At 37.1% G+C, this 23,535-nt stretch overlaps 1 protein-coding gene across 1 annotated transcript in view; it reads left to right on the forward strand.

The window, feature by feature from the left end:
* UBE2R2 (ubiquitin conjugating enzyme E2 R2) overlaps nucleotides 1-23,535 on the forward strand; it is an 87,988-nt gene that overhangs the window by 24,661 nt on the left and 39,792 nt on the right. The gene's annotated exons all lie outside the window — the stretch shown is intronic.

A 23,535-nucleotide genomic window follows, 5' to 3' on the forward strand; every position in this document is an offset into this window, starting at 1 on the left:
TACCATAGTACAAGTTTTGCATGCAGGGCTATTTTGCCTTAAAATTTTTGTTTTGAGGCCGGGCGCGGTGGCTCACGCCTGTAATCCTAGCACTCTGGGAGGCCGAGGCGGGTGGATTGCTCAAGGTCAGGAGTTCGAGACCAGCCTGAGCGAGACCCCGTCTCTACTAAAAATAGAAAGACATTATATGGACACCTAAAAATCTATATAGAAAAAAAAAATTAGCCGGGCATAGTGGCGCATGCCTGTAGTCCCAGCTACTCGGGAGGCTGAGGCAGTAGGATCGCTTAAGCCCAGGAGTTTGAGGTTGCTGTGAGCTAAGCTGACGCCACAGCACTCACTCTAGCCTGGGCAACAAAGTGAGACTCTGTCTCAACAAAAAAAAAAAAAAAAAATTTTTGTTTTGAATTTGTTAAGAAACATTATCAAGTTGACAGCAAAAGCTAATTTCCAAAGCCATTTAATGTTCTGTTAGAGGTTGATGAGAGTGGTTCTTCTCCTTTAGAAAAATGTACCTTGGCCCTGAGCTCAGAAAAATCTCTATTAAAACATTATCACTGTCAAGCCATTGAACTGCTATGTGATGGGGCATATCGGGATATTGTTTCCACTTGGGAACTACTGATGGCTAAATCCACACAAGTGAATGAAATTCGCCTTTTGGCACCACTAATCAATAACACATAGATTCAGATTTTCTGCAGAGTACCTGCTGATGAATAATAATACAATGAATAGCTTGAAACACTTCATTACATTTTACATTTTCACAAATTTTGTTAATTTGTCCAAATAATAAGCCTTTTCCTGTTCCACACGTATTTTTTACCACCATCAGTTGTAATGTTTCTTTAGCAGATTCCACTTCAGGTTGTACTGAATTAGTGTTTTCTTAAGTTTGAAAATATTCTTGCCTGTAGTTGTTCCAAACAGACATTCATTAGAGAGGCTAATTATTCACTCACTTCAAACTCTGTATTGACTGCTCAAATAAACAACTGAGCATTATCAGTAACATACGCTGACTCATCTAGAGCCAAGGAAAACCACTCAATCATTTGCCTTGTTTTTTAATTGACTATTGATGTTGCTTTCAGTATCCTGAACTTGCTGAACAAGTGTTCTCACTAAAAAGCTAATCTTAAACGAGTTTATTTTTTCTGGACACATTTCTTTGACCACTACATAATCAAGTATGATTTAATTAACTTACTGTCAGTAAACAGCTCTCCTTACTAGGCTAACCAATGAGCTACTCACTAACCTAGTTTGGTTGCAGTTTCATTTTCATTATTTTATGAAGAAATTTTGCTGGGATGAGATACTCAATATTTAAAATTTTTGGCCGGACAAGGTGGCTCACACCTGTAATCCCAGCACTTTGGGAGGCTGAGGTGGGAGGAACAATTGAGGCCAGGAGTTTGAGACCAGCCTCAGCAAGAGTGAGACCCCACTTCTACTGAAAATAGGAAAATTAGCCTGATGTGGTAGCGCATGCCTGTAGTCCCAGCTACTTGGGAGGACTGAGGCAAGAAGATCTCTTAATCGCAGGCATTTGAGGTTACAGTGAGCTATGATGATCCCATTGCACTCTAATCTCTTTGAGACAGAGCAAGACCCTGTGTCAAAAAAAAATTCTTTTTTCTGACTGTTGTTTTCCTGTGCATTAGGTACTGTCGTGATGAGTGCAATCTGGTAATGTCTATATATAGTATATTCTTTCTGCATAATTATAGTGTCATTGCATAATAAAGACAATGCTTTGTCATCTAATTTGATGACAAAAAACACTGCCCTATGCCTAAAAGTGTCACATTTGAAGTCCGTTTTTCTGTTTAGACTTTTCTTGTTTTTGCATAATGTGGTGTTTAATCACAATAAAAATAAATTAGAAACATCCCAGTACAACAATATGTGTTGCACTCAAAACATGGTAGAATGTAAGTACATCACTGTAATTTGTAGTATACCACGCAGCAGTGTGAAGCTGTGAGAACAGAGAACATATGGTCTCTGTTACAGCTACTAAACTCTGACATTATAGCATTAAAGCAGCCACAGGTAAATTATAAATGAATGAATTTGGCTGTGTTCCAGTAAAACTTCATTTTTGGACACCGAAATGTGAATTTTGTATAATTTTTTGTGTGTCACAAGTATTATTCTTTTGTAATTAACCACATATTTCCCTTCCCATTGTTTATTCCTTCCTGCAGTTGTACTTTTATCTGAGATATTTTCCTCTAGCCTAATGAACCTTTTTTTGTTTGTTTTAATTTTTTGTAGAGACAGAGTCTTGCTATGTTGCCTAGGTGGTCTGGAACTCCTGGCCTCAAGTGATCCTCCCACCTCTGCCTCCCAAAGTGCTAGGATTACAGGTGTGAGCCACCACAGCTGGCCAGGAGTCTAATCTTAACATGAGAAAATTGTTTACTTCAGAGAACTGCAAAGATAAGAATAGCTCCTGTTACTGAGCGATTAACATGTGCTGAGGGTGGGGAAATACCTTTATATATATTTTTATTTATTTTTATTTTTTTGATACCTTTATATATATATTTTTAGATGTCTATATTGAGAGAAAAAGATATCTATTTTATGTAGGTATTAATAATATCCAGCCACCATTAGTTACTTAGCTGTGTGACCCCTGTCCAAGTTTCTGAAACTCTTTGTATTCATTTTCCTCATTTGTAATGCAGGTTTTGATGATACTAACTGCCTCATGGTTGTTTTAAGAATTAGAGTTACCACATGTAAAGAATTTAGAACAGTGCTTAGCACATAGTAAGCACTCAGTGAATGAGAGCTGCTACTCCTGTTATGAATACAGCAACCCAGTGAAATAAGTATCACTGACCCAGTTCTATATATGTGGGGAAACTAAGGCTCTCAGGGAGTTAAAGAGACTTGTCCAAGGTTACAGAGATTAGTTTGCATTCATAGTTTTTCAGCTTATTAAGTTTACCTTCACTATATTTTGCCTTGCTTCCCAGAGCACATGATAGATACTTGGATGTTCAGATAGGGAGATTTAGCAGGTAGTTGTCTGATAAGAGAACACACAGACCCTTGATGCTGGGTTAGAGTTTGGGACAGAGTACATCCTTCAGGAAGAGACATTGGCCATGACAAGGAGAAACTAAATAAAGTTTTAGAACAAGAACTTTGGAATTATAGTTAGGGCACACAGTGGTATTCAGCTTGAGGAAAGAGGTTGGAATCCAGTAATTAGACCATTCAGGATGGAATTGAGGCTGAGGATCTAGAGCTTTAAAAATCAAGTCAGAATTTCTCCTGGGAATTAGGGGTGCACTGAATCTGTGGGTGTGTTTAAAGTGCCAGTAGCTGCAAAGAGGATTGCTACAGAGACTAGGAATGAGGATATCATTAGTTGCTTCATTTCTCAGTCATCTGTAACCATTCTGCATCCCATGATACTAGACCAGCAGCGCCCTGATACATCAGTTGAACTCATGAGGTACTGAACTCATGGTTTAATATCCTTTGCAATACCAAGTTTCATCTATGTTCTGATGACTAATAACTGACCTGCCTCTGTGGCTTCCTGACTTCTGGCTTAATCTTAACTTCTTAATATTTGCCTGCCCATCCAAATCCTGCCACTCCAGATTCTTCACTGCCTTTATATGACTAATTTGATATTTTTTTCCTCTTTATTAAATGTAATTTTTTATTTATAAAAATTAGTTCATTAGCCGAGGTGGTGGCTCATACCTGTAATCCTAGCACTCTGGGAGGCTGAGGTGGGAGGATCACTTGAGCTTAGGAGTTTGAGACCAGCCCGAGTAAGAGCAAGACCCCGTCTTTCCTAAAAATAGAAAAATTAGCCAAGCATTATGGCACACACCTGTAGTCCCAGCTACTCAGGAGGCTGAGGCAGGATCGCTTGAGCCCAGGAGTTTGAGGTCACTGTGATACCACGGCACTCTACCCAGGGGAACAGAGTGAGACTCTGTCTCAAAAAAAAAAAAAGTTTTAAAAGTTAAATGTACTGTAAGATTTATAAGGAACATTAGTCCCCACTGTCCAGTTGCAACCTCTTTCAGCTCTTTTAGAAATGGAGAGAAAGTGAGTCTTGTTACTTTCTGTGGTTACCTGCAGCATAAAACCATAGCTAAGGTGAGCCCTGTGCCCAGACTCAGTCATGTGCCAAAATTTACTTAAACCAGTTTTTTTGTTATGATTTCTAGGGTTGAGTTAATAATCATACTAATCAATTCATGGTTCCTTATCATTTTGGCCATTCCAGGCCTCTTCTTGTTTCTCTCTCTCTCTCTCTCTCTCTCTCTCTGTGTGTGTGTGTGTAGGTATGTATGTATATTCATTTCTTTTTATTCCCATTCCCACTTTTATTCCAATTAGGCAACCATTGTAATATGTTTGTTTATATCCTTTGGTACTCTTTTTAAAATAATTAAACTTTTTTTTTAAACAATCATAATCTTAGAGACAAGTTCAAAGAACATTTCCTGAACTATTTGAGGGTGAGTTCCCAACCTGTCCTACCATTCATCTGAATATATTAGTGTATTTCCTGCTAACAGGGGCATTCTACATGATCACAATTATCATCAACAATCAGGAAATTAAAATTGAAATGTTAGTACCATCTAATTCTCACACCCATTCAATTTTGCCATTTATCTTAATGTTCTTGGTAGCAGAAGAATCCAGTTCAGAATCAATTGCTTTTAGTTCTCTCTTCCTGTCTGTAATTGTTCCTTGGTTTTGTCCTAGACTTTCATGACCTTTATAGGTTTGGCAGTTACAAGTCACTTACTTTGTAGAATGTCCCTCAATTTGGGTTTGTAAAATTTCCTTATGTTCCTCTTACTCCTTTCAGGTGGCACATGATTTTGATTTGTCTCATTACTTTTTTTTTGAACATCACTCAGACAGTGAGACTTGTCTCATTACTGGTATTCACTTCATCACTTAGGAGGTGTTTGCCAGGGTTCTACACTATAAAGTTACTCTTTAGTAATTTATGAGTATTTTCTGGGGAGGTATTTTGAAACTTAAGCATTCTATTCCTATTCTACTTTCAATCTATTCATTTCTTTTTTTTTATTTTTTATTTTTATTTATTTATTTATTTATTTTTTTGAGACAGAGTCTCACTCTGTTGCCCAGGCTAGAGTGAGTGCCGTGGCGTCAGCCTAGCTCACAGCAACCTCAAACTCCTGGGCTTAGGTGATCCTACTGCCTCAGCCTCCCGAGTAGCTGGGACTACAGGCATGCGCCACCATGCCCGGCTAATTTTTTTTTTTGTATATATATATTTTAGTTGTCCATATAATTTCTTTCTATTTTTAGTAGAGACGGGGGTCTCGCTCTTGCTCAGGCTGGTCTCGAACTCCTGACCTCCAGCGATCCACCCGCCTCGGCCTCCCAGAGTGCTAGGATTACAGGCATGAGCCACCATGCCCGGCCTATTCATTTCTTTATAGACTTGTTTCCTATTTCATTAAATGAGTGATATGCATTCAGATAAAATGTATTATTCTATATGCATATTAGCACATTGGCATAAATGGTATTAATTTTATTTTAATACTTAACAGTATATATTAAAGTATTGAATATGATCTAAATCCAAAAAGTCAAATTCTAGAATATTCAGGGTGATTTTCTGATTGGTAGTAAGTAAAACTCTACCATAATGAGATAAGTGGGGTTCAAAAAATATAATCAGGCAAAATAGGAGCTACTGTTATTTCTACCTGCCCTGGAGTCTCAAGGAATCCAGTTGCTTGATCCAAATCTGACCTGGTCCTGGCTGCAGTTTGCTGCCATCTTGTGGCAGTTGTTCACTTCAGTGTAAATATAAATGGGGACAAATCCGGCTAAGAGTTCCAGGCATTGGCAGCATTGGGCGTGATTAGTTAGTTAATGCCAGCATCTTTGGCACAATCCTGGGAGATTGGGCCAGCAGAATACTGAGAACAAGAAAGACCCATTCTTTACCTCCTTGCTTTCTAAGACAGGTGGCCTGCTTTTTTATTTCAGGCCTTGCCCTTGCCTGTGTGTAGGTGGAATGAATAATATGGGTAGAGTGTTTACTGTTCTGTTGATGACTTTTATTTTCTCTCTCAAAATCTGTGTTTTGGCCCTGCGCAGTGGCTCACGCCTGTAATCCTAGCACTCTGGGAGCCCAAGGCGGGTGGATCGTTTGAGCTCAGGAGTTCGAGACCAGCCTGAGGAAGAGCGAGACCCTGTCTCTACTAAAAATAGAAAGAAATTAGCTGGACAACTAAAAATATATATAGAAAAAATTAGCCGGGCATGGTGGCACATACCTGTAGTCCCAGCTATTTGAGAGGGTGAGGCAGAAGGATTTCTTGAGCCCCAGGAGTTTGAGGTTGCTGTGAGCTAGGCTGATGCCACGGCACTCTAGCCAGGGCAAAAGAGTGAGTCTCTGTCTTAAAAAAACAAAAAACTGTGTGTTTTTAGTTTTCTTCAAATAAGTATAAATAAAAATTATGATTAATTTTTAATAACAAAAATGAGTTAAGATGGCAGACCCAGATGTCTTGGGAATAATTTATGTAGGAACTATTATCTAGCACTCAAATAAATATTTCTTTAAAAAAATTTTTTTAAGGCCTACTATCAGTACTTAGTTCTGACTATGTAAAAATTCTCTATTCCAAAGCAAGACTTATCTGGCTTCACCTTTTCTATTTAAGTTCTATTATGTATTACCATTTTAAAATTTCTGCTAATTCACTTATCTACCCACAGACATTTTAATTCTATTTTAGATTTCAGGTGGCAAGGGTTAAGTTAATCATAGTCCTCAGTTTATGGCCGATATTATCATTAGTCTATGCAAGCCATCTTTCTTTCTTTCTTTCTTTTTTTTTTTTTTTTTTTTGAGACAGTCTCGCTCTGTTGCCCCAGCTAGAGTGCCATGGCGTCAGCCTAGCTCACAGCAACCTCAGACTCCTGGGCTCAAGCAATCCTCCTGCCTCAGCCTCCCAAGTAGCTGGGACTACAGGCACGCACCACCATGCCCGGCTAATTTTTTCTATGTATTTTTAGTTGTCCAGCTAATTTTTTTCTATTTTCAGGAGAGACGGGGTCTCGCTCTTGCTCAGGCTGGTCTCGAACTCCTGACCTCAAGCAATCCTCCCGCCTCGGCCTCCCAGAGTGCTAGAATTACAGGCGTGAGCCACCGTGCCCAGCCTGCCATCTTTCTTATGTTCCTTCATTCCTTTCATCCCCAAACCCATCTTTCATTTCTCTCCTCTTGCCATAGGCAACTCTGATGTGTATTTTTTTACTTGTACTTGTTCCTACAAAATTTATTCTTGGTCTCTGTTTATGTAATTGAGGTGTTTTTCATATTTCATTCCATTTTTTCTCCACTGAGCAGTATAAAAGTATATATTAAAGATTCATCCATGTTGTTAATGTGTACATCTATTCTATTTCTTATGACTATTTTATAATATATGGTGTGCTTACCTGACAATTTACCTGTCCATTCTCTGTGATAACCAACAACAGTGTCTTCAACTTCACTTAGTGATGATCAGTGCTCTAGTGAACATCCAGCTATGGCTCCTCCTATGTACTTTTGTGAGAATTTCTTTGGAATATAGACTCAGGAGCAGAATTGCTAGATTGTAAATGATATAGGTTTAATTTGACTAAATAGTGTAGGGTTGCTCTCTAGAATCTTAAAGTGCTTATTTCCTTTATCTTTACATTCCAGCCAATACCTGGCAAGATGTACCTTATTTGTTTTTAGCCAATTTAATAAGTACAAAGTATCTCAATTTTTAAAATGTTGTCTTTGTCTAATACTGGTTTGAGCATATTTTCACACGATTGTTGGTAAATTTCTTCTTTAATGAAGTTCCCCCTTTTTGGAATGTGATTATTGTGTTTTCTTGTTGATCTGTAGGAGGTTCTTTGTATGTGAAATATCTTTTTGTAATCTCTTCATCTGAAATATCCTTTGCAAAGAATCCCTTTAATTTGACTAATCCATTTAATCAAATTAAGAAATTCTTTACCTTATACTAATGTGCTTTTTTTTAAATCGAATTTCTTCTTTTAACTTTTTTTTTTTTGGAGACAGAGTCTCACTCTGTCCCTCCAGCTAGAGTGCAGTGGCATGATAATAGCTCACTGCAACCTTGAACTCCTGGGTTCGAGGGATCCTCCTGCCTCAGCCTCCCAAGTAGCTGGGACTAGAGGCATGGGCTATGATGCCTGGTTAATTTTTCTATTTTTAGTAGAGATGGGGTCTTGCTCTTGCTCAGGCTGGTCTGGAACTCCTGAGCTCAGTCTTCCCGCCTCAGCCTCCCAGAGTGTTAAGATTATAGATGTGAGCCATCGTGCTTCTTTTAACTTTCTTGTTTTAGCTTTTACATTTAGGTCTTAATCCATCTTGAATCCGTCCATGCAGGTTTGACAGGGATCCAGTGTTACCTTGTTATAGAGAACTAGTTTTCGTAGTGCCATTTATCAGACTCTACTTCCTAAGATGATTTGTAGTCTCACCATGTTAAGTTCCCAGTTGGGTCTGAATTCTCTATTATATTTCATTTTCTGTTTTTGAGCCAGTATCAAATCATGCTCCTTTTATTTACATTTTATTATTTGGTGGGACAGTGTTATCTCCTACCCCTTATTCTCCACTCCCTGCTACCCCTAAGGTAACCTTAGTCTCTTTTCTTCAATAAAATTTTTAGAGTAAATTTGCTGAACTAAAAGGACCAAACAAACAAACAAACACACAAAAAAGTAAAACAAAACAAAACTTGAATGCTTAATGGGATTGTATATTGAATTCAGAGATTAATTTGGAGAGAATAGACTTTTCTCTATATCCTTTATTCAAGTTTTACATTTTGTCTGTAGAATTATTATCCAAGAGTATATAATTTTTAGCTACTTTATAGTTTGTGTTGCTATTGCGAATATCATCTTGATCATTTTGTTATATTTTCTAATTGGTTATTGCTTGGGTAGTCATCTCATTGTGATGTTTATAGTGTGATCGTCTATTTGTTAATCTGGTTATACTCTTTGTTCTAATGGTATACTGATTTTTATTTTTATTTATTTATTTATTTATTTTAGTTTTTTCGACCCCTCCCCCGATTTTTATTTTTATTTTTTGATATATATATTTTTGAGACAAGTTATTGCTATTTTGCCCAGGCTAGAGTGCAGTGGCATCGTCATAGTTAACTGCAACCTCAAACTCCTGAGCTAGCTTACTGTGTATCTAGGGCTACAGACGTGCACCACCAGACCTGGCTAATTTTTCTATTTTTTGTAGAGATGGTGTCTCACTATGTTGCCCAGCCAGGTCTCAAATGAACTCCTGACCTCAACCGATCCTCCTGCCTCAGCCTCCAAAAGTGCTGGGATTACAGAAGTGAGCCACCCCACCCAGGCCGACTTTTGTTCTTTTGTTGTTTTGGAAACAACTTGTATAAAGTAGGACTCAGCTAGCTGTTCCTTGAAACTTGGGTAAAACTTAACTCAGGTAAAATCATCTAGGCCTGGAGTTTTTTGAGGGGGAAGATGAGAAGTTTCTGCCACATTAATTTCTTACATTCTGTTTGTTTATTTAAACTCTCTTTTTTGTACCAGTTTTGGCATGTTGTATTTCTCTGAATAGTCCTCCTCTTCCTCCACATCTTTTTTCTTTTTTTTTTTTAAAAGAAATGGAGTCTTGCTCTGTTGCCCAGGCTACAGTCTAGCCTATTTCTTCACTTTTACCTAGGTTTTCAGGTAATTACTATAAAGTTATTCATAGTAGTCTTGTTTTTATTCTAGTTATATGTTTATATCTGTACTTATTTTTATTTTCCCCTTATTCTGGTTCTTTTAAATGTGCTTCTCCCCCCAAAACCATTTTCATTACTCTTAATTGAGGTGTGCTTATTTGATCTCTTCTCAAATCACCTTTTTTTTTTTTTGAGACAGAGTCTCACTCTGTTGCCCAGGCTAGAGTGAGTGCCGTGGCGTCAGCCTAGCTCACAGCAACCTCAGACTCCTGAGCTCAAGGGATCCTCTTGTCTCAGCCTCCCGAGTAGCTGGGACTACAGGCATGCACCACCATGCCCGGCTAATTTTTTCTATATATATTTTTAGCTGTCCATATAATTTCTTTCTATTTTTAGTAGAGATGGGGTCTCGCTCTCGCTCAGACTGGTCTCGAACTCCTGAGCTCAAACGATCCGCCCACCTCGGCCTCCCAGAGTGCTAGGATTACAGGCGTGAGCCACCGCGCCCGGCCTCAAATCACCTTTTGATTTTGTTAACTTTATTTTTTGTTGTTGATTTCTATTTCTTTGATTTCTGCCCTTTATTATTTTCTTCCCTTTTATTTCTTTCAGTTTGTTATGTTCTTTTTCAGGTCTTTCAAATTCAGTACTTTTCTTGGTTTTTGGTACATGTATTTAAAGCTGTAACTTTTTTATGTATTGTTTTAACTGTGTCCCAGAAAATGTAGTATTTTAGCATTCAAAGTATTTCTTAATTTCCTATATTTTTCTTTTTAACACAAGTGTTCTAGATTCTAAATATATTGGATTTTTAAAAACTCCCCTTTTGATGTTACTATCTAATTTTATTAAATTGTTGTTAAGGAACATAATCTCTGTGACATCAATCCTGTGGATTTTAAGGAAGCTTCCTTTATGGCCCCAAACATATGCTTCAAAAGACTTTGTTGTCTCTCTTTGTGTATAGAGTTCTATATACTGTCTATTTGATTGTTCAAGCTTGTTAATTATATTGTTCAGGTCTACAGTATTAATAATACCTTTTTTACATGATGTATCAGTTTCTCAAAATGGGGTGTTAAAATCTCCAAATTCAATTGTTAATTTTTATATTTCTGTCTGACTTTCTCCTGTTTGTTACTTGATATATTTTGTGGCTGTAGTTTTAGGTGCATACATGTTGGTGATGGTTATATCGTTTTGTTCTATTATTCCTTTTATCACTACCTACTGTCCCTCGTTGTCCCTTATGGCATTTTTTTGTCTTGAGTTCTATTTTATCAGATTGCCTCTCCAGCTTTCTTTTAGTTGATTTTTTTTTTCCTGTTATATTTTCCTCTCCATCTATTTTTTTTTTTTTGGTCTTTTTTGTATCTTATAGATGACATATTGTTGGATTTTGGAACAGATGGACCAAGAACTTAAAATTAGCATGAGAATTTATTAATATTTAAGAAAATAAGGGATTCAGAATGATATATGTTATCTAGTTTTTGTCTCTCTTACTACAGTTATATGGACTCTTCATGCAATTAATTATTTTGGTTCATAGTTTCTTTTCCCTGGGGTTTTCAGCTGTTAATGCCATGTTTGGTAATGTGTTATTGGTAAATAATGGAAATCCATGTTCAAGTCTTTGTCCCTTTCCTGGAGGAGGATGATCCCCATCCAACACAAAATCAGTGGTAATCATTTTTGTTTGCTGCCACTTCACCATTGCAGCAACACTGGACAAAACTTTACATTGAGACTCACAGGCAGTAGGAGGAGGCTTTCTTTTTAAATTTATAATCTAAGGAGATTAGCCCTGGGACTTGGATGGGGAAAGACTGGAAGAGTGAGTGCTCAACACCTTAAGTAGCAGAGCTGTTGCACAGTCCTGGTTTTTACACTGCAAACTGTAGTGTGGCTGTTGATTTATTTGGAGAAAGAGACAGGTGATGATTTTCCTAAAGCGTAAGTGGGTGAGAACCAAGAACAGAGTGTAAAAGCTTTTCTTCACCCTATCCTTTCACGCCTTCTCTCCCAGGCAGCCTAAAGTTTTTCGTTTTACTTTTATCAGAGTAATACTTACTGAATATATACATAGTTTTAAAGATCAAAAAATACTTCTATTCATGTCATTTGCCCACTTTTTGATAGGGTTGTTTGATTTTTTTCTTGCTGATTTTCCTGAGTTCTAAATAGATTCTTGTTATCAGTCCTTTATCTGATGTGTAGTATGCAAATATTTTTTCCCATTCTGTAGGTGGTCTGTTTATAAAAAGTGGACAAATGACATGAATAGAAACTTCTCAAAAGAAGATATAAGAATGGCTAACAAACATATGAAAAAATGCTCAACATCCCTAATCATCAGAGAAATGCAAATCAAAACCACAATGAGATATCACTTAACCCCAGTGAGAATGGCCTTTATCAAAAAAACCCAAAACAACACATGTTGGCGTGGATGTGGAGAGACAGGAACACTCATACACCGCTGGTGGGACTGCAAACTAGTGCAACCCCTGTGGAAAGCATTATGGAGGTATCTTAAACAGATTCAAGTAGACCTGCCATTCGATCCAGCAGTCCCATTATTGGGCATATACCCAAAGGAAAAAAGGTTATTCTGTAACAAAGACACATGTACCCGAATGTTTATAGCAGCACAATTCACAATAGCAAAGATGTGGAAACAACCTAAATGCCCATCAATACATGATTGGATTAGTAAGCTGTGGTATATGTATACCATGGAATATTACTCAGCTATAAGAAATAATGAAGATACGACATCTCTATGGTTCTCCTGGAAAGAGTTGGAACCCATTATATTAAGTGAAGTATCCCAAGAATGGAAAAACAAGCATCACATGTACTCATCAGAAAATTGGTTTCCCTGATCATCACCTAAATACACATCTGGGAACGACACCAATCGGATATCAGACTGAGGTGGGGGGTGGGGGAGGGGATGGGGGTAGGCCTACACAATGAGTGCATTGCGCACCATTTGGGGAATGGTAACGCTTGAAGGTGCTGACTCGAGAAGGGGGCGTGGGGAAGGGAGGGATATATACCTACATGATGGGTGCAACGCGCACTATCTGGGGAACAGACACGCCTGGAGCTCTGACTTGGGGGGAAAGGCGGTACATGGGCAACGTTTGCAACCTGCAATTCTGTATCCCCCATAACAATAAGATGAAATAAAAAAAAATACTTCTAGGATTATGACGTTGAACAGTAGTTCCTAGCTTTAGTTATTCCCTCCCACTTTTCTTCTCTTCAGTCTTGTTTGTTTTCTGGTAATTACTAGATTTGTAAATAGTATGCCTATACTGCCACTTAATGATTTTTGAATTTTTAGCACTTTCTATTGACATGTTATTATGGGACATTAGTTTAGCCCTCTTATACCACTTCCTCTTGCCACCATTTCCCCTTCCTTTGTCTTTCCCAACATAGTTATAGCAATACCTAGTGTTTACCTTATTTTGAATATATATAAATATTGTGTTGACCCTGTCCCAAGTTGCATACTATGATTACGTTTCCTTCTTGGAAAATCTTTTGTTTTTCCTGGAGTTGTCTTGTTTTTGTTTTTCTTTCTTTCTTTTTTTCTTATTCCTTTTCTTTGTTTTTCTATTTTAGTTGGTTTCCATGACTCATTTATGATTCTAAAATTTTTGACAGAATTATAAGAATACTATTTTCCATATGGTCAAATAGATTAGGTATTCTCATTTTCATTTTAGGTCTTTTATCATTTATTATACTTTGAGGCTTCTTTTTTTTTTTTTGAGACAGAGTCTCACTCTGTTGCCCAGGCTAGAGTGAGTGCCGTGGCGTCAGCCTAGCTCACAGCAACCTCAAACTCCTGAACTCAAGTGATCCTCCTGCCTCAGCCTCCCGAGTAGCTGGGACTACAGGCATGCACCACCATGCCCGGCTAATTTTTTCTATATATATTTTTAGCTGTCCATATAATTTCTTTCTATTTTTAGTAGAGATGGGGTCTCGCTCTTGCTCAGGCTGGTCTCGAACTCCTGAGCTCAGACGATCCGCCCACCTCGGCCTCCCAAAGTGCTAGGATTACAGGCGTGAGCCACTGCGCCCGGCCTGAGGCTTCTTACAGTCTTGAAACTCCAGTCCTTCCGTTGTGGGAAATTATTTCTTTTCTTTTTTTTCTTTTTTGTCACCTGGGCTAGAGTACAGTGGTGTCATCATAGTTTATGCAACTTCTCGACACTTGGGCTCAAGTGATCCTCCTGCCTCAGCTTCCCAAGTAGTTGGGACTGCAGGCATATGCCACAATACCCAGCTAATTTTTTTATTTTTTTTAGATATGGGGTCTCACTCTTGCTCAGGCTGGTCTCAGACTTATGGGCTCAAGAGAGCCTTCCTTTGGCCTCCCAAAGGAAATTATTTCTCTAATTCTCATTCTTCTGTTTTCTTTTTCCCCCTCTTTTTTTTGGAACTCCTGTTATTTGGATAATAAATCAGGTTGATTCTCTAATTTTCATGTTTGCTTTCTTCTTGTATCTTCTATATTTTTGTCTTTTTCTTCTACTCACTAAGATAATTTTCTGAAGTTTATTCTTTGCAATCTTTTTTTTCTTTTTTGGAGACAGAGTCTCAATCTGTCATCCTGGGTAGAGTGCAGTGGCATCATCGTAGGTCACTACAACCTCAGACTCCTGAGCTCAAGTGATCCTCCCACCTCAGCCTCCCAGAGTGCTAGGATTACACAGGCTTGAGCCAGCAGTGCTGGCCTCTCACCGGTTTCTTAAAGCACATTTAGACATCATGTCATTTTATCCATAAATAATTCAATATGCTTTTCTAATTGTCATTATCTTGTTATTAATTGTGATACATTGTTTTTCTATTAGTTTTTCCTTTCATAACTTACTCTTGTTTTATGAAGTCTCTCTCTGAGGATATTAAGTTATAGTGTTTTCTTTGCATTTGTCTCTATTTTCTTCAGGTTGCTTTTTACTTTTTTTCTTCTACATTTGTCTTTTATTTCGGAAGTTTTCATCAAATTTCTGGTTTTCTTTGGCCCTTGATTCATATTTGAGTGAGTCACTAGAAGTAGCAAGTGGGAAAATGTGAATGCAGCTTGTTATTAGTGGATCTCAGCAAATTTAGTACAAATTGAGGCTTAGGCCTTTTATGGGGAGCCCCCAAATATCAGTATATGTAGACATTTTCTCTTTTTTAGTATGTATAGTGTATATATTAAATATATATTTAATTGATAAATATATATTTATTGATTTTTAGAGCAATTTTAGGTTCAAAGCAAAATTGAGTGGAAATACTGAGTTCTCGTATACTCCTTGTCCCGCCCCCGCAACAACGCAGCCTCCCCACTGTTGACATCCCATACCACAGTGGAACCTTTGTTGTAATTGAACCTGCATCAACACATTATTATCACCCAAAGTCCACAGTTTACATTAGGGTTTACTGTTGGTGTTGTACATTCAATGAGTTTTGACAAATAATGACATGTATCCACCACTGTACTATATTATACAAATAGTTTCACTGCCCTAAAAATCTATTGTACTCTGCCATTTTCTCTTCAGTGAGCAGTTGTCTGGAAAAGAATCCTCTAATCTTCCACTTGAGGGATAAAAGATTGGGTAGACGAGTGAGACAGGCCTGTGGTTTTAGCATTCATTCAGGCACAGGCTTAATCACCCTGTTTTCATTACAGTATATCTCATTTCTGTTCACAGCTAGAAGTTCTCTTGTTTAACCTTTCCACAGTATAAAACCTTTAGTCTTCTGCAGTATGGGAGTAACCACCTGACTGAAGGGCTGGAAGAAAGATTTGGTTGCTTAATTGTTGTTAACTTTATTTAAACATCTTTCATCCTTTTATTTTTCAGCCCCACCTCACACCTTGACTTTCAGAAGTACCATCTGTTCAGTACTTAAGCCTTTCCAGGTTTCTCTATACACATGAACTTGCTTCAACCTCTCTTTCCCCACCTCCCACACACTTAGGTTTCAGCCTTCTGAGGTATGCTAAATTCATATTTCATATTGCAAAATTCTCTTTATCTCATCTGTCCTCTCCTATTTTCTTTTTTGTTATGAGTTTTTTTTATTCCTTATGCTGTCATTTTCAGCAAAGAGTAGAGATGGATACTTAAGTTCATTGTTCTGTGTTTAAACCAAAATTAATATTGACTTTTAAATGATTTTAGACTAGAAAGTGTTACTTTGATAACCTATACCTAAAAGTCATATTTAGTTATTTAATTTGCTGGGCAATGATATTTAACTCTGTGTGTGTGAAACAATTAAGCTAGGTGATCAGACTGGTGAGATTTTTATTATTTTGTGCTTTAATTGTTGAATGGCATGTCAACTGTTTTGTCTGTAGTAATACAGTGCCTTGACAATTAGTAGTTCTTCACTTGTTCCTTAATAATGGCTAAAGTGCTGAGGAAATAAATTATGTTCTTTCATTTATTACACATAAATTAGGAAGTATCAGGTCATATTCTGTTTTATACTACTATAAGGCCAAGATGCCTTTTGTTGGCACTAATTCCTCCTTATTTACAGTTTTTTCTCCCACTCACGTGATAATTGCATGTAGTAAAAGCTAAGTTATCCATTCTAGAAAAAAAAACTTATTCACTTGTACATATTTACATATAGTACATTATTGAGTGATACAAATAACAATTTTGATGTAGTTTTTGGAAATATTTTCAGAATCCTTTCAGGAAGTTTGTTGGAATCTTAAGGGTAGTTTGCCGTTATCACAAGACAGTACTCCTTACTCTCCTAGATGATGTCTTACCTTTATATTCTAATAGGAGAGTAAGAAAATTTGAAGTTGTTTACCAGGGGAACAGGTGAGGTCAATTAATTTTATTTTGTTAAGCTTAGTTTTTTGAAAATTGGTGATTTATAATCTGGTACAGATGTATATTTTTTAAAAATTAGAATCATTGCTAAAGCATTGCATTCTACTCTAGGGCTATGCCTGATAATAATCTAATTTCTTCACATTTCAGTTTATGGAAGAGCTCATTTTAATATTTTTAAAAAATTGGGCAGATGTTGCCCACGCCTGTAATTCCAATACTTTGGGAGGCTGAGGTGGGAGGATTGCTTGAGGCCAGGATTTCTTGACCAGCCTGAGCAGCATAGTGAGACACCTATCTCTATAAAAAAAGTTTAAAAATTAGCTGAGCATGGTGGCTTTCACCTGTTGTGCTAGTAGCTACTTGGGAGGCTGAGGCAGGAGGATCGCTTGAGCCCAGGAATTCAAGGCTACAGTGAGCTGTGATTGTGCCACTGTACTCCAGCCTGGGCAACAGAGACCCTGTCTCCTAAAAAAAAATATATATATTATCAATTATGGTTTCTGTATTTGGAGCAGTAATGCAAATATTTTGAAATCCATTAAGCCTTTATACAATTATAGTTTCAAAATATTCATTATCTCATCCATATTTGTAAAATGCTACCGTAGTTTCTGTTGATGTATTTTATCTTTGGTAGATTAAGAATGCTCTGGAAAAATAAACAAACACATTGAAGTTGGGCATAGTGGTGCATGCCAGTAGTCCTAGCCACTTGGCAGGCTGAGGCCGGAGGATCATTTGAGCCTAGGCATTCAGGTCCAGGCTGAGCAACATACTGATTGTGAGAACCTAGTCTCTTTAAAACAAAACAAAACTCTGATATCTGCCCAAAGCTGACACATTCAGATACTCATGAAAACTAAGCTGAGCTAGGAAGGATGGTTTATATTTAAATTTATTTAGGCTCATTCCCCAAGTTTAGTTTAGAAATCCCTGCCTGAAAGTTTTAGACCCCAGAGAATATCTGTTTTAACATGGTAGGTTATATTTTCACAATACCCACAAGAATAATTTATGTAAAGTATTAAAATAGACTTGTAAAATCTTCAGACTGGGATGGACTATTAGATACTATTTTTCTTTCTTACATCTTTATTTTGCAAAACTTATTAGAAATAGGATTATTGACCCTTAAGTAGCTGAGGTAAAATTTTAAATGTCTTTGTTTGACATCAGGAACCTTGAGACATTTAAGGTTATTTATTTATTTATTTATTTTTCTGAGCATACCCCCAACCCCTTTCCTGTTCTGTTTTTCAGAATAATTTTGGACTTAATAAAATATGATTTATTTAAATGTAGGTTTAATGTTTAGTATATCATCACTGTGGATGTCTAAGCTTTTTTTCTTTAAAAAAATTTTTAAAATATGATTGCATTTTAGGAAGGCACATTTCCCAAGTAATTCTATAAAAGGAAATTTTTATGATTGGGAATAAAACTTTCCCAATAGGTCAAATTGGGAAAGAAGTGTCTTTTTCTCCTGACATCTTAGCCTTTGGTGTAGCTCAGGTGACCTCTGCCCTCAATCTCCCAAGTAGCTGGAACTACAGGTGCATGCTAGAGGGTCTAGCTAGTGTACAGGTCTTTTGCTTTTAAATTCATTCCTAAATTTTTTATTCTTTCTGATACTATTATAGATAGAATTGCTTTCTCAGTTTCTTTTTAGAATTAGTTCATGTATAGAAATGCAGTTGATTTTTTTTTACATTAATTTGAGTGTTTTATATCCTGTCACTTTGTTGAATTTATTATTTCCAGCAGTTTGTGTGTATGTGTATGTATAATCTTTTCAGGGTTTTCTATGAATAACATGTTTTCTGAAAATGGATAATTTCAGTTCTGTGTTTCCGATTCACATGCCTTTTCTTTTTCTTGCCTAATTACTCTGGCCAGGACTTCTAGGATAAAGATACTCTTTTGTTTTCTTCTAGAAACTTTATAGTATCAGTTTTACATTTTGGTCTGTGATCCATTTGTAAATATGTGAGATCAGGGTCAGGTTATTTTTTTCTGGGTGGATATCCAGTTGCTACAGAGGCATTTATTGAAAAGACTATCTCCCAATGAATTAGAGTGGTGCTTTTGTTGTAAAATGGTGACCTTATTTATATGTGTCTATTTCTGGATGCTTTCTTCTGATCCATCTGGCTGTTAGTTTATCTTTGCACCAATTACACAGTCTTAATTACTCTGGCCTATGATAAATCTTGAAATCTAGTAGTGTGTGTCCAACTTTGTTCTTTTTCAAGTCTTTTTTGGCTATTCTATGTCCTTTACATTTCCATGAAATAAATACATATTTATAAATTTTAGTATCAGCTTGTAAGTTTTTATAAAGAAAACCTAGAATTTTTATTAGAATTGTCTTCAATTCAATTTGGTAGCAATGGATATCTTAATACTGAGTCTTTCAGTCTATGAATACGTTGTATATCTCCCTACCTATTTGGGTCTTTTTAATTTTTCTTATCAGTATTGTTTTCAGTGTAGCGATCACACACATATCCCTGAAGATTTATTCCTAGGTCTTGTTTTATGCTACTGTAAATGATAATATTTTAATTTTTAAAATTTTCTAAGGTATTTGTTGTTAGAATATATATACACAATTATTTTTGTATATTTAGCTTGAATTTAGTGACTTTGTTGACTTATTTATTAATCTAATAGTTTATATATTCTCTTGAGTTTCTTACATAATTATGGCTTTTTTGTGTATCCATGCGTAGGTGTGTGCGTGTTAAGTATTTGTTACAGTAGCTCACAGGAAAGGATGCCTTTAGGAAACAATATTGAGACCTGATGTGTTTGAAAATATTCTTACTTGCTCTTTATAACTGAATGATAGTTTTGCTGACTACAGAAGTCGGTTGAGGTTGAAGTAATTTTTGTTCAGAATTTTAAAAGCATTGTCTTCTTGCTTCCAGTGTTGCTATTGAGAAGTCTCATTTGATAAGGTTTTTTTCTTTGTGGAATCTTAGAGACTCTTCCCTTTGTTCCAAAGTTCTGAAATTTCACAAGAATATGTTCTGGTGTGGTGTTTTTTTTTGTTTGTTTGTTTTGTTTTTTACCCATTGCAGTTGGCATTAATGGGTTCTGTCTGCTTGGGTCCTTCAATTAAAGGAATTTTTCTTGAATTGTTTTCTTGATAATTTCCTCCCCTCTGTTTTGTCATTTTTGAACTCCAGTTATATGAATGTTGACCCTCCTGAACTGGTCTTCTAATTAAAAAAATTTTTTTTCTCATTTTTCATCTTTGCTTTTGTTCTAAAACAAAAACGGAAGAGTGGCATTCCTTTTTATTTTTGCAAATCTCTTTCATGTCTGGCTTAATAGAAGACAGCCGGATTATCAACTCTGCTTCTGCATTAAATTGGTTGGGATAGCATACATGATAAAACCCCTGGAAAAAATCAACTTCTTGTTGTAAGATTATGATGAAAATTGTTTTGTTGTTGTTTTCGTATTGTCAGTTCTATCTTACAGACGGTACATTTGTATGTGTACATGCATGTGTGTATGTCCTCTTTGCTATCATTCTTTTAATTTTTTAAAGTCTCGTCTTTTTGTAATTTGAATGCCTCCTCTTCTTGGCCTCCTGTTCATATTTTTTGGATTCCATATCTTTCCTTAACATTCTGAGAATATTAATTATATTTTTTGAGGTTTTCTTTTGCTACAAGATGTTTTGTTTTCCCTTTGTGTTTGCCTTTAGGCTTTTCCCAAATGTCTGGAGATCTATTCTGTCTGCTCATGTTTAACAGTGATGTCCTAAAAAGCTGATTGAAAGCTCAGCTCCGTGTGCAAGGGCAAAATTTGTGTGAACTCTTTGGTGTTATTGTATGATGATCTGGCTAGCCTTATCTGATTGGAGAATCCTCACCTATTATATCTTTTAAGTTTTCCCAGTAGGGAATGGTCAGCTACCTCAGAGAGGAATCATTTTTTCTACCTGGCACGTATAGGCTTGGTTGCCAGCATTCTTTGAATCAGGTGAGAAAAAGTTCAGGATTTTACCATTCAGTGGGTAGATTTTATTTTCCCTTGAGTTTGCCCACACTCAGCTCTGTCTGATGACCCCAGTGTCTCTGGGTCAACCATGACAAAGAGTAAACCTCCAATCTTCTGGTAGTGTGGTGTGGACTGACTACTGATCAACATGGCATAGACCCTCTGGGGATCTGACTACTCTTTGTAAGTCCTTTGACCATCCTCTTATTTGCAGCATCAATTGCTGTCAGCACCTCCAGTTTACTATTAGTTTTTCTGTGGTTGTACATAAACATGCTCCTGGGTTTCTTCATTACTGGACTGGGTTTAAATTTTCTCTGGTCTTCTAAATTAGTTGCTACTTATTCTTGTGTTTTCTAGCCTCCAAAATTTTGTGTCCTCCCATTTGTGCTTATGAGTTTATGACTTTACAGAAGACCCCTTTTCTATAAATTTAGTAAACTTAGTTTGTGAGCAAGCAGTAAATGTGTGTTCACACATTTTAAACCAAAAGACCAGTTGTTTTCTTCTATTATTCTATTGCCCTGCTGATGGCATTCCTCTACCATTTATTTTGGGGGGGGGGGGGAAATGGCTTTACATGTCCCAAGCTGAAAGAAACATTTTAAAGTTACTGCATTAAAAAAAAAATACAGAGGACTATTAGTATTAATATTGAGAACACAATAAAGACTCCTGTAAGGTCTGAAGTTTACTTTTTTTCCTTTGGAGATGGAGTCTCACCTCTGTCGCCCAGGCTGGAATGCAGTGGCCTTATCATAGCTCACTGTAACCTCAAACTCCTGGACTCAAGCAATCCTCCTGCCTCTGCCTCCCCAGTAGCTGGGACCATAGGTGCACACCACCACACCTGGCCTATTTTTCTATTTTTTGTAGAGACGGGTCTCACTCTTGCTCAGGCTGGTCTCGAACTCCTGGCCTCAAGCAATCCTCCTGCCTTAGCCTCCCAAAGTGCTAGGATTACAGGTGTAAGCCACTGTGCCTGGCCCTGAAGTATGTGGTAGATAAGTAGTGTTCAAGGTACAGATTGTTAAAGCTGAAAGTTCAAGAATAAACAATTCAAGTATTTATTAATATTTCTGTAGAAAATAATTAGGTTTGGTAAGGCTCTAAGAGAATTGGTCCGCAAGATTCAGGTTCTTCAGGTTGGTGAGAATCTCTCCGGTTGTCTTTTCTTTTCTTTTTTTGAGACAGAGTCTCGCTCTTTTGCCCTGGCTAGAGTGCCGTGGCGTCAGCCTAGCTCACAGCAACCTCAAACTCCTGGGCTCAAGCAATCCTCCTGCCTCAGCCTCCCGAGTAGCTGGGACTACAGGCATGTGCCACCATGCCCGGCTAATTTTTTCTATATATTTTTAGTTGTCCAGATAATTTCTTTCTATTTTTTTAGTAGAGACGGGGTCTCGCTCTTGCTCAGGCTGGTCTTCGAACTCCTGAGCTCAGACGATCCACCCGCCTCGGCCTCCCAGAGTGCTAGGATTACAGGTGTGAGCCACCGTGCCTGGCCCAGTTGTCTTTTCTAAGGCTGGTAAAATAATCTAATCTACAGACAGGTAGGTAAAAGATAAAACAGTGAAAATTAACAATCTATAAGAGGGGCTTTATGACTCCTGCCTATTTAACCTATATTTTTAAACAAAATCTTACATCTTTTATTTGTTGTGTACAGTGCTAAGCATTTTACAAGCATTAACTCATATAGTCATTCAACCAAGCCATTTAATAAGTACTTGTAGCCCCATTTTACTGATGAGGAAACTTGAGGTACAAGTTAGGTAAAATTGCTTTAAAGTAACAGCTGTCATGAGTAGCAGAGTCAGGATTTAAACCTAGGCAGTCCTGGCTTGTCCACTCCCCACCCCGTGTATCCTATAGAAGGTCCTGGCTTCTTGCTTCAGTGTTCTTTGCTATAATACTATCCCATGTTACCTTTTACGTTCATGCGTATCATACATTCTATATAAATTTTTGTGCAGCTGTTCCTAGTTACTCTGCAAAGATTTTTCTTTTTTTCTTTTTTTTTTTTGAGACAGAGTATCACTCTGTTGCCCAGGCTAGAGTGAGTGCCGTGGCGTCAGCCTAGCTCACAGCAACCTCAAACTCCTGAGCTCAAGGGATCCTCCTGTCTCAGCCTCCCGAGTAGCTGGGACTACAGGCATGCACCACCATGCCCGGCTAATTTTTTCTATATATATTTTTAGCTGTCCATATAATTTCTTTCTATTTTTAGTAGAGATGGGGTCTCGCTCTTGCTCAGGCTGGTCTCGAACTCCTGAGCTCAAACGATCCGCCCACCTCGGCCTCCCAGAGTGCTAGGATTACAGGCGTGAGCCACCGCGCCCGGCCAAGATTTTTCTTAATATCTTAAGCAAAAGATTTTTTTGGACCTAAAGATTTGACTATACAGACATCACTAAAATTTATTGGTTATTTCTTTTTTTTTTATAGTTTAATGTATTTTAATAGCAAACTTACAGGAACAGCACAGAAGGCAGACAACATTAAAAACATATACTTGCATGTAAGACAACTCAGAAAAGTATAGTGAATGGATGGAAATGTACTGTATGATAAAAATGCTACAAACACCATTTAGTTGCCATCAATAAGAAATTTACTTGTTTTAAAAAAAAATCCAAATGCTGGCATTGTCCAGAAAAATTTAACAGATTTATTTATAATTGTTATAAAGTTGAACTGCTGAAACTTGTTCACTGAAACATTTGACTTGCATTAATGCTTCACATCCCCACATTTATATTAAAAATTCACACACAAATGAAAATGGAAAAACTGCCAATACCTGATTTCTGTCCCCTATTTTTCCACTGGCAATCATCTACTTAGGTACCTTTTGACCCCAT

The sequence above is a fragment of the Eulemur rufifrons genome, chromosome 7 (genome assembly GCF_041146395.1).
Source record: "Eulemur rufifrons isolate Redbay chromosome 7, OSU_ERuf_1, whole genome shotgun sequence".
Taxonomy (NCBI): domain Eukaryota; kingdom Metazoa; phylum Chordata; class Mammalia; order Primates; family Lemuridae; genus Eulemur; species Eulemur rufifrons.